Below are 12,994 nucleotides of genomic sequence, written 5' to 3' on the forward strand. Positions count from 1 at the left end.
ATAGAATCATAGAATCATTAAGGTCGAAAAGGAACTCTAAGATCATCCAGTCCAACCGCCCATGTACCACCAATACTGCCCACCAACCACTTCCCTCGGTGCCACATCTACATGTTTCTTGAGCATCTCCAGAGACAGTGACTCCACCAGCTCCCTGGGCAGCCTGTGCCACTGCCTCACCACTCTTTTTGAAAGTTTTTTCTAATATCCAACCTGAACCTCCCTTGGCACAACTTAACGCAATCATATTGCTGTTACATGGGAGAAAAGGCTGACCCCCACCTCACTACAAATCCCCTTTCAGGTCACTGTAGGGAACAATAAGCTCTCTTTAGAGCATCCTCTTCTCCATACTGAACAATCCCAGGACTTGTGGTCTCCTAGACCAATAAAGATTGGCCAGGAAGGTTTTCAGGGTATCTCAGATGCATGTGTTTGGGCAATAAATTAAGATCTTAGTCAGCAAAGCTGAATTCACTCAGTATAAGAGAAACATCAACATTTGATAAACTCTATAGACTCAACTGACCATGCTGATAAGATCTTGTATGACTATAGTGGGAATTCAGTTTTCTTACCTCAGATGCATAAAAACACTACTAGACACCTACATGCAGGTCTCTGAATGTGGAACTGGATTGAACCTTTAAGTTTTATAAAATCTTCTTAGCCATAATGTTTCAGAAACTTTTTTTTTTAAGGTTCATAGAAGCACCTTGATAAATTAGCAGACAGAAAAGCCTAAAATCTATCTGTGCCAAAATGTGATCAAGATAAAATATTTCTTCAGTTTCCTGGGATGAGCTAACTCTTACAGGCACTCTCAGAATTCTTCTGGAGTGGGACCTAATATGTAGTGATATCTGACTTTGTTCAAAGGACTGTTGAAGAAAAATTTCTACTCCCTATTCCTATTCCCATTCCTATTCCCCCCTATATTATGTTCAAAAATGATCACAGCATTCATCCAGGGTTCAGAAGAGATTGGGTCTCTTGAGTGACTCTAGACGTTTAAACCTCAGTATGTTTGTAGGGTAAGATGGATTTTCACATACAGTGGGTCCGCTGTTGACAAAGTGTCTCTAAAAAATGGCTTGATTTTATTTTATCCCAAATATCACTAACAGATGCTGCTCTGAGGCTCCACTTCTGATGCATAGCAGAGCACACTCTGTGACTCTGATACTCAAATCCTTCAGACTAGCACATCTACAAGAGTGCACACTCAAGTGTTCTTTGCACAGAAACCAGGGTTCACAAAGGAGATTACAGGAATATGTCTTACCTTCATACAGAGACATGGGAAAAGTTCTGACCTGGCCTATGAAACTGGCAATCTCCTGGGTGCTACTGCATGAATGCATCCAATGCAGGTCCCAAACTCTGAAAGTTGCATATATTTTTTACAAGCTCATGAAGCCATCAAATTTTAACAGCCCACTATTTTGTCAAGGACATCTTCAAGCTTGCTTTCTTTAGATTATATGATTCACTTACCTGCCAAAAGCAATCAAGATAATGTTACTATTCCAATGACTAGAGCTAAATGTGGTATTAACAATAACATTCATAACTATTATGAGAGTTTTATATTCAGACTATAAATGAATAATCATATCTGATGAAGTCTTAGCAACATTTCTGATATGTTACTGTAGCTTCCCTTTTAATAGTACAATTCAAAAAATGAAAAGCAATGCCAGATTTCCATAAAAAATAGACATATATGCATTGATAATCCACAAAGGGGTAATTAGTTCAGTGTCTCCGGTGTACACCATAACCTACAACAATAAAATTATGAGGATTTTCCTTGTGAAAGTCCTTTTGAATCTGACTACAGGTGTTCTAGCAGTTTTTCAGTAAAAGTTATTCAAAGATTTATTCAAATCCTGTTCCCATTTCTGGTGGAATCTTTATCATTTGTGTGGCTCTGTTTTGCCAACAAAAATGAGAAAAGAGAAGATTCTGTTCACATTCATCTGTGTGGATTCAGCAATTAAATCAATTTGATTAACCAAAGATCCTTTCTGCTGTGTATTTACATACTGTAATTACAAATTGGCAAATAGTGGGAAAAGTGGGAGCGTGGGATAACGTGTTTTTATATCAGTTGTTCCAATACAACTGCAATACTTATAAATAAGCAGTTATATCTAGTCACTCTTTTAGCACTCCAAATGGGAAGGATGAAACTATGCTTTCTACGGTAATTGGACTGTCTCAGATTTTACCCTAACTTTCTGAAAATTAAAACACTTTTATATTTTGTAAATCTTTAAAAGCAAGTTGCACAGCTCCTAAGAATTTTTTTGTCTCAGCTTTTGGAGTCTGTAATTTCTTCTTACTGTATCGCCAATATAACAGTCAGTTTAGACTTGCTAAACATTCAGGTTTGATCAAATCTGTTCATTTTCCAGATTAATTAGTCCAGCTCAGCTTGCAGCATGGGCTACTGAAAATTGAATAATGTTGAAGAAGACTCTGAGGAGACAAACTGATAGGTAACGTCAGCAAGGACTGATTAGCATTTAGGCTCTGACTACGTGGCCTCCTGTATGCTTCCAGTCCAAGATGAAGAATAAATGTTTACGGGCACTGAGCAAACATACCTGCTTGGTAGACTTAACAGTCTTGGAGCATCTCAGGGACCTGCAAGGGTCAAACACAGAGATATTCACATTTGGATACCAATACACTGAGCGAAACAATTTGAATTTTTTCCCAGCTACTTGGTTATTGGCTAGTGTAACTGCTGAGAGAAGAAAATCTGGAACTGCTGGAGCATTACCATACATGTTCATGAAAATGACCAATAGACCTAACTCATACTAGAGCACAAGAATCTTGATTCACATTCAGTCTCTTATGGATGAAATATTTCTATCTTCACTGTACAAGGCAGGTTGTGTTTTCAACTCTGGACTGAAATCAAAATTAACACCAGTCTGAACTGATAGTATGAGTCTGATGCTAACTCATACCTTCTGATTCACCCAAATAAAAAAGCAGTGCTTCCACTTAATTGTTCATCAAATCCATACCTTATGTTACAATGTCATTATCTCCTTAAAGATATCCAATGTCATTACAAACAACATATTATTTAAATTAATCTACTATTTCTTTACAATTTGAGACAATATGCTTTATTTTAAAATACAAATGACAATATATACTTTTATTCTAGAAGTTCACAGAGAAACCTCCACATCCATTCCAAAGGTTAATTTCATTTGCTCTTAAAAATCAGAATTATTTTCAGTTCCTGTATGTATAACTTCAGATCCTATATACTGTACTTTTTTTTTTTTTTCCCACTAGATTAAGCGTATATTACAAGAAATAATGCAGGTACTTCCAAACTGTTGTCATCTCATTTCTTAACCTTTTAATGTAAAAAAATAACAGCACAGATCTACCACTTTTTACCATAAGGTAGGTTTTCCAGGTCTTGGGTCATTTCAGTTTTGAATCCTCGTCAGTTTTACAACACCCTTTTTTGAAATGGAAATGAAAGTACAGGGCCCAAACATCTCTCAGAATCTCTAGTTTGCACTGGAGTGTCTATTTGGAAGTTCTCACTCGCAGCATGGAGTGGGAACCTTGTTTTGGAAGTCTGGGCTTGCAGCAGGCCGTTTTAAGTTACAATGTTAGGTTATTCAAATGGGCCTTCTTTGCAGCATGTTATTTTAAGCGATTACTACTTGCTTGGAGAAGAGAAGGCTCTGGGGAGACCTCGTTGCGGCCTTCCAGTACTTGAAGAGAGCATATAAGGGGGAATGACTGTTTACATGGGTAGATAGCGATAGAATAAGGGGGAATGTTCTTAAAGTGAGACAGGGGAGGTTTAGGTTAGATATTAGGAGGAAGTTTTTCACGCAGAGGGTGGTGACACACTGGAACAGGTTGCCCAAGGAGGCTGTGGATGCCCCATCCCTGGAGGCATTCAAGGCCAGGCTAGATGCTCTGGGCAGCCTGGTCTAGTGGTTGGTGACCCTGCCCGTGTCATTGGGGTTGAAACTAGATGATCGTTATGGTCATTTTCAATCAGGCCATTGTATGATTCTATGATATTTGCATTATCATACACCTACAATGCAACATGATATTTTTGTGTCATTTGGTAATTTTTAAGTAGTAATTCCAGACATTCATAAAAACATTGAATATCAGTAGGCTCAAAATAGATCGCACCAGAAGTGAACTGAACTGAAAATTTCCAGTTTTCTAATGTTATTTCTTTATAGATTTTATAAATGTACTCATTTTTTGCCTTGGTTTCCAATGCAATGTAATGTAATACTCATGTATGAGAGATCTGTTAGCACTGTAGCAGTATATTTTTTCCTCTTTTCCTTTCATGGATATTTTTTTCTGCCCCGTGATTACAGGGGGGATTGTTTATGATAGCACACCTTTATTGTTGCCCTTCTGTGCAACATTAATAAATTTATCCACAAAACTACACTGAACTTTTAGCAGAAAATCTGCCTTTTCTTCTCCCCTGAAAAGTGAAGATGGAAGGAAAATCACTTAAAAAAAAAGTAAAAAAAAAAAAAAAAATACTGAGAGGTGTCTTTCTGAAGTCAGTTTCAGTGTCTCTGCTGGAAGGCTAAAGATGCCCTGTTTTGAAGATTTTGAATCTACAGAACCAGAGTATTTTTCATCACTAGTTTTCTCTTGATCTCATTCCACTAGTGCTCTCATACATAAGATCATATATGTTACAATCTATTTACTTCAGTGAAAGGGTAGTCTGATTTTCACCTGGTCATATTTTTGTCTGAATGACTACTTAGCCTTATGCCTAGGATAGGGATAGAAAGTCCATACAGGCACTTCTCATATTCCCACCTTGTTTTAGGGTAAGTCTTTCTGTTTTATTGGAACAAAGTCACACACACACACACACACACACACACACAAAAAAAAAAAAAAAAAAGAGAGCAGGGGAGTTCTGTGTTCTAGTCCAGTAGTGAAAAGCCATATTTGAAACAGTGTAGGTAACAAACTCAGCAGAAATTAGTAGGAAGGAGTCAAAATACTTAATGTCTACTTTCTACTAATGTCTACTTTGTTTACTGGGGAAGAGGCAGACAGAAACTGGTAAATTCAGACAGTAACTGATGTGGCTAATGCTCTGTTTAATTTTTGCTTTGTATTTTTTTCCCTAAAAATATTTTTAAAAATTCAATTTATGAAGCAAGAAATAATATATACTTTTTTTTTTTTTTTTCTTTTTTCTGTGCATGTTTTAATAAGAAATGGACACCTAGAATGACCTCAAGTACTAGACTGAAGGCAAAAATGTACTGTGTCATAGGAATGGAACATACAGAAATGATTTGAAAAATAAGAAGCCTGCATTCATACTTACTGATACATGTATCTTCTTCAGTTTTCCTATTATATGCAGTAATTTAAAGAAAGCTTACTGAACACTTGATTTTGAATAAATAAGGTATGTGACTAAAATGCCTTCATTATCAGAAGATTATTTAGGTCACTACAGTAAAAAAGTACATCAACAGAAAGGAGTATTTGCTGTGTTGATAGTCCTCTGAGCATCTTCAATAAATGCCTACTTGGAGAATGTGAAACTGTTCAGTTGCCAGTTTTCTGCAACCATATGTTGTGTGTCTCCTGAATGCTGACTGCAGAGAGGTGTTTTGGATCTTCTAGACACTAGTGAAAGAAAATATTTCTAGTTTCTGATGAAAAAAGAAAATAGAGTAGACCTTTACAGTCATGTTTAATTTGCCCGTTACCAGCAAAACACAGTGGAGGATGCATGTCCATGATAAAACAACAATCTTCCTTTTTTTAACAAACTATTTTGTGTAGAATTATATATAAGAATTTGATTATTTCTGTGACATATCCGCTTATCTGGAATATCTTGAATAGCTTTTTTTTTTATCCTGTATCATAAGCTATTCACATGTTTTTGATATGAGCTGGTGTAATTGCCTTAAGGCATCTGTTCCAGTCGGTCTTGACATTCAGTGCATAGTCAGTAAAGACAATCCCAACAGTTTTTTCAATTCCTCTGGTCAGAGAGGCTGCAAACATATTTTAACATGGCATTTTATTGTTTTGCACAGAACAAACTTAAAAGTTCAAGTCCCTTCCTATCCTGGGAAATAAAAAAAAAGGAGTAAAAGGTTGCAACAGATACTCTTTCTTATTGCAATTGTCGACTCCCGAGGAGCTAGTCTGATAGAATTTGATTAGGTCTTAGAACAAATCTCCTATGAAAACGTAGGGGTTAGGTTTCTCTGTGTATAAAGCTCATTTAGTCAGATTGGTTGTATCCTCAAATGGCAGAAATCAAGTGATTTCACACAGCAAAAACCTTGGCTGAAGACTATAGATCAGGAGATAGAAGTCTAACCTCGAATGTTTCAAAGCCTTCTGATAAAAAGCAGGACAGACTAGCATCTACAGATAACCATTCCTGAAAGCTGTTACCTCTCACTAAAGAAAAAGGACCATTTTATGATCAGGTCCCATTAACTTTCACTTTTAATAAAATAATCATGGTGCTTCGAAGGGAATAATGTTTTTTTCAATGTACTTGTGGTTTTGAGTACCCCCTTGAAGAGATATGTGAATAGATGGACACATATACACACTTGATGAATTATGTATAAAATATAGTCTTTTATATACAATCATAGAATCACAAAATCAGAGAATCACCAAGGTTGGAAAAGACCTCCAAGATCATGCAGTCCATCTGACCACCTACCACCAATATTTCCCCACTATACTATGTCCCTTAGTACATCATTAACATGTCTCTTGAATACTGAAGAAGAGATGATTACTCAACCACTTCCCTTGGCAGCCCATTCTGCCACCTAACCACTCTTTTGGAGAAGAAATTTTTCCTAAGGTCAAACCTGAATCTCCCCTGGCACAATTTGAGGCCATTCCCTCATGTCCTATCACCACTTATGTGGGAGAGGAGGCCAACTCCCAGCTCGCCACAATCTTCTTTTAGGTAGCTGGAGAGAGCAAATATACTCTTTTATCTAATTACCTTGTTTTTGTAAACAAGCTAGAATATCTTTTTCCATGATTCTCCTTCTATGAGAATTAGGAAAACTTTAAGAAATCTATAGCATAGCCTAGGAGCAAAAGAGGAGAAAGCTATCTTGTGTTTCTCCTTGGTTGTCCAGGTGCATCCACTGAGGACTTGAGTCCATATTTTGGATTTTTAATATTTAAGTTCTCATACACTCATTTTAATTACATATCTCCAGAATATACAGTTCCCCAATCTTATTTTAGTCTTTACTATTAGTTCATCTTTCTCAGAGGTTCTTTTCAAACATTTCTAACTTTATTATTAACCATTTCTCCCTCTAAGGATACTCACGTTACTCACAGTTTTAAACATCCTGAACAGGCTCAAATCTACTGAGGTAAGAAACTTAGTCATAAACTGTCTTTTAACAGTGTTAGAATCTCTCAATAAATGCCATCTAAGAAAGTTTAGCACAATGAGAGGTAACTCAGACTAGAAGGGGCTGTGGCACTAAAACAAAATGTGAAAAACAATGTCTTATAAATGTAAAGTAGAAGGTAATTTGTGCATATGAACTTTTTAAAGGTTCACTGTTATTAGAACTATTTTGCATTCCCTGAACATATTCAGCATTGATGAGCAAGTGCACATTAATCTGGGCAATCTAACTGTGATGGGACATCTTAGCTGTAACCACTCAAAGCAACTATTTGGTTCTGTTTCTTCAGGTTATGAATCGTCTAGCCCCATTGTCAAATAGTAGCATTGAAAAACACACTAAAAGGTAGAACAAGAGACTACTGGAGAAGAAACTCCTGCTTTGGGTTCTGGCAGTCCAATAACATTTTTTAAGTCAGGAGTGAAGTGTTGACTTTATCCACAGGGACCATGAAGCAACTTGCCATGTTAAAATACATATTAGTTTAGATATTTCACACTGTGGATTAGAAGCCACATATTTGACTGAATTAAACTTTTTTTTTTATGTCACTTTTATAAAGCAGAGAGAATGGACAGTGATACAACTAGCCAGAACAAAATTCCTCCAGTCTGAGACTTCCAGCTCAAAGTGAATTTTTTCCTGTTGATTCAATCTGGGTCTTCAGCATGAAAGAATGCTGTGCTTTTGGTAGATATAAGGGGCAACAGTTAGCTTTCTTATGTCCTTTTGTGCTCCCTTGAGTGTTGGCATGGATGGTAGCCATCTGGTGGAGTCTTAAACAGTCTTGAAATAACAGACTTGAGAAAACCAAAATTGCCTACAACAGCATGACAAATCTGTGCTCTGCTGTTGAGTTGGTTAAAATAAGATGAAAATCCAAGTCAATATGGAGCACACAGAATGGTTAGTCACAAAAGCTGACTTGAACCCTGCGAAACTGAGCTGCGTAAATTCCCCTACAGTCAGAAATGACAGTGTCCTCTAAGGTGCAGTTCAGAGCAGGTATTTAAGTAGCTGTGTATCTCTAATTACAGGAGATTGGGTTCTCAAAGAAGAGCTTAGGAAGGGCAAAGAATAGGTTATCTTGCTAAAGGTGAAGTCTTTGTGAGCACTTTGATTGGATGTGTCTCTAGAATGTGGAATCCCTACTCTCTGCACTTCATGCCAGTCAATTTTAACTTGGGCTCCAATAAAAAGCACACAAAACAATTTCCAGCTAGGGATACATGGGATTGGTCTACCAGCTAGGGCACATTAGCATTTTGCCTCTGCACAGAAGCCAGGTTTGAGCTGTGTCTAATTTAGCTTATTCCTCTGCAGCCCCACACAGCGTGCTTTTCTAGTGTAACCCAGCAGGCCTGGTAGCCTCAGACAGCTTCCATAAATTTCTGGCCTGCATTGTATACCCCACTCTTTTCACCAGAGTACAAAAAGCATGCAAAACGAATAAAACAATCCACTCCTTAGCATGCATACAGCTATGGTTCAGACACAGAAAACTGTGGCCTTCAGCTTAGCAAAAAGAAGGGCACCAGGCAACATTGCTATACTTGTTGCTTTGTCCCTGGGAAGGCCACTCAGCCTCATGCTAAAATGACCAAATACGTGCATTAAGGAAAATACAGTCATCTGAATCCATGTTTGTATGTAAGGCAGCCAGCATCCCCAGCACGTATAAACTTTATTTGGAGCTGTGTAGGAACACCACCTGCTCATGCTGCTCCAAGAAATTCCACTTAGAACATTCAGAAGCAGCTGGGATGTGAATGTTTGATTCATCTCATCAGAAACTGAAATTAAGATTGAAAACATAGATCGCGTATTCTCCTAACATTCCAAGAAAATATTTATTTCTTAATATTTGTTGTTCAGTGAAATATTACAAACTGCTTATCATTTCCAGCTTGTTTACACTATGGGTGGATGTAGTTTATATTAAATTTTGCAAATGATTTTAAGGTGACAAGTTTACCACAATTCAAGCCTGCTGACCTGCAACTGAAATACAAGGTGCATCTGGAAGTAATTGTTTCTGTTTTGAGTGACAGTCATACAATGTATAATGCAATATAGTACTGTGGGACTAGGAAGCTCTTGCCTGAGTTTTATAATTGTAAGTCTTTGGCTCCTGCAATTTTAGAAAGTATTACAGTTCAGGGAAAATCCTATCTGTCCAAAGAGGAGTGAGGACACTGCAATGATAGAAGTAAGTCCACTGATTATACCATTCTGTGGCAGCATACTGTTCTTTAAACAGATACAAGGTAAGTGAGGTTCAAGACCCAGCAGCTTTTCCTGAACTACAGACCTGGTATGCCTGAGACTTCCTTTCATATCTTTTGGTTCTTGAAAAATCAGGTTCCTGTGCTATCCTAAATCATTTCACCTTTTTCTAGTTCTGCTATACATCATGTACTATTATGTAACTTCTATTCATAAATTAAAGGATTGACTTTAGAAACCTTTAACTGAAATACCAGAACAGGCAGGGATGGATTCTCATTCCTCCAATAACATAATGAATAGCTACGTAATCAAATTTACTTTGATATCCAACTTGGATATTGTCCTTAAGAATATATCATACCTGTTACAACTATTAACTTCATTTGACTGCACAACTAGTTATGGATCAAAAAGGCCTGTTAGTTTCTCCTCAGATGGCAGTACAAAATGAAAAAACAACAACAACAACAAAAGAAATGAAAAACAAACCAACAAACAAAACAAAAATAAGCCAAACTCCACAACAAACCAAACAAAACATAGATCACAAAGGTAAAAAATCCCCTTATTTAATAGTCCATCTGAATACGTTAAAGCTACCAGTCTCCAGAAAGATTCATGTAGTAAACCTTGCCTGGATGAGTATCATTAACTTGTGTACCTCATTTGAGTAAATACCTAAAAATTCTCACTGGTTGAATAGTAGGGGACAAGAAATGATAAATTCATTTAAGGTTTTCCCTTTTTTTCTTTTGTGTGCATGTATAAGAACTTCTATTAAAAGCCCCCAAGGCCGAAGCTAGTATGATAACATTTGGAGAGGAAGCCAGATTTCTCTCTGAGGAAGATAAATTTTAGCCCCCCCAAAAAATCAGATTAGATTTGAATAATCTAATCTACAAAACAGCTAATTCTGAGAATAACAGGTGGTTTGCTTACCTTGCAAATTTGTTGAGATGTTCAGCTTCTTAGGTAGAAGTATTTTATTTTGCATACAGGAGAATTTTATATTGCACAATCAAACTTTTTCTAGGTACTCCTTGACACAGTACCTGCCTGCCTTTTCCTCTACTTATTGCCCTGTTTCTTCATAGGCAAAGAATTGCCACATTTTAGTCATGGACCACTGTACAGACAAATACAAATTCCTGTAAAAGATCATTGATGAACAGGGATTGATTTTTGTTCTATGTGCTCTGATCTTCTTAGTGCTTACAGGTGGAGGGGATGCAACAGTTTGTGCTGTTGCATGGATCATAAATGTCCTTTTTGATTATGTCCTTGGTTATTTTCCCAGAACATTCCTAGGAAGAAGGTGTTAGAATGGACTGTATAACCTAAACCCTAATTGTAGGACTTAAACCTCAAAACACTCGGATAAATTTGTGCCTACCTTCTGTAGTTTCCTTTGTGCCAACCGAGCTTCAGTTCCATCTGCTCCAGACAGTAACTCACAGAGGTTGACCTGCAGTGAGCAAAATCAAAAGCATCTGCACAAGCTCACAGGGCTTGTGGTGCTTAAGAACTCCTTGGCACTGGATACTTCCAAAATGTCTTGATATACTTGAATGTTTTAGAAACTCAACAACAAAACCCCACCACAGTAACTTCCCTCCTTGATAATTATCAGTAATTTGTGACTGTTATTAGAACAGCATAAATCCATAAAGAGCTAAAAGTTGCCAGATCTCCTCCAGTCTGAATTTGAATGTAGATTCCAGGCCTCCTGTATGGAAAGCCTGCATGTGTAGTGTGAGAGTGTGCACTTCTTGATCTCTTTTAATCAAGAGAAAAATGGATAATGTAATAGCAGAGTTTTGTGAAAGAATGCAAATTGCTGTGCATTGCAATGAAATGTTTCCCCTTAGGATTAGAGTGCCTGGTAAGACTACTCTGCATGAGCTGGAGCTGATATATGAAGCTGTTGCTCACATAAAGGCAGACAGGTTAGAGCTCAGCTGTGCAAACCTTAGGGCCTGGTTCTTCAGTGCTTAATCAGGCAAAGTACCTGCAGAAGTCAGAGGGGTTTTGCCCCTTAATGAGAATTACTTGACTAAATCTCCCTTTGCAGAGCTGGTAGTATAATCCTGCTGTGGTAAAATTATACATGAGGGTCCCTTAATAAATTTTAATTTGCTTTGACCACTGCTAGCATTTTAGGTCCACAATGATCTTGGCAGCTATCAGTTCTGCTTTTTTTGGACAGCATATTACGTTCAGAAGTAATTCTTCTTTCGTGCTCTCTGCTGAAATCCATTCCTGTGTCATTTCTGCTACACTCAACCTTTCTTCCACTTCTGTTATTCTTCTGGGTAGAAGGTAGCCTGGGACTTCTTGCTTTTCTTTCTTGCTTGCTATAGAAACAGAGATAAACAAAAATGTTCCAGATTTACTTACCAAGAAAGATAAAATCATAACATATTACAAAAATCTGTTTAGGTGTCAGACATTTAATCAAAGCTACTGTATGGCAAATAGAGCTACCATGCTTCAGTTCAAACATGGTAATTTTGTAAACTCTCAGCCTTCAACAAAGGAGAGAAAATATGTCTCAGAGAAGCTCAAAGTGGAAAAAGCCTACCTTAAATATCTTTACTTCACATTCTATTTACGTTTGAAGGGTATTACATTGCTCAGCTAGTAACTGTTTAAAAACCAGTAACCTGACCATGAGTGCTAAACATATGTTTAAGTAACATGAATACAGATATGGACAGCATGAGGAAAGTTGCTTCAAAAACACCTTCTATGATTTGCAAATAGAAACACATTAGCATAGATCTCCAAAATTTCTTTCTTCTGCTTTAATTTTTGTTTTGCTAAACCCAATTTCTGATCAGTGAAATAATCTACTGATTCAGGTATAAAGCAGTGAGTAACACAGTGGGTCTGTCAAAGCAGAGGCTGTACTGTTGTTACTAGGAGAAGCAATACCTGAGTAGTTCATCCCTTCACAAATCTGTCAGGACGTGCTCTCTACAGCTGCCAAAACAATGGCCAGAAAGCAGATCAGCACTTAGTATTTTAAGTTAAGGCTGAAATACAGATGCAATAAATAATCATCAATATAAATACATAATCCCACCTAGACAAGCCTCCTAGAAAATCTGCTTAAAGCAGATTTCCACCACTAACACCAACTCAGGGTGGAGAAAATTTCCCAGCCAGAAGTGATCTAGCCAGAACACAATACAAGCCAAGGACTCCAGCAAGAAGAAACAAATGCAATGCCAGTGATCTAAGTTAGGTAAAGAGCAAGTAGCATAAAGAAAAAGGCAATGAGTGATCTG

The 12,994-nt window shown here is 37.3% G+C and overlaps 1 long non-coding RNA gene across 1 annotated transcript; it reads right to left on the minus strand.

The window, feature by feature from the left end:
• Positions 1-1,316: 1,316 nt before the first annotated feature.
• LOC149920051 (uncharacterized) lies at positions 1,317-11,172 on the minus strand. Its single transcript, XR_016464296.1, has 3 exons — positions 11,098-11,172; positions 2,613-2,652; positions 1,317-1,383 (listed from the first exon to the last, which is right to left on the minus strand). It is a non-coding gene; the product is annotated as an uncharacterized LOC149920051 (long non-coding RNA).
• Positions 11,173-12,994: the final 1,822 nt, after the last annotated feature.

This window comes from Phasianus colchicus, chromosome 1 (assembly GCF_987193195.1).
Source record: "Phasianus colchicus chromosome 1, bPhaCol1.hap1.1, whole genome shotgun sequence".
NCBI lineage: Eukaryota > Metazoa > Chordata > Aves > Galliformes > Phasianidae > Phasianus > Phasianus colchicus.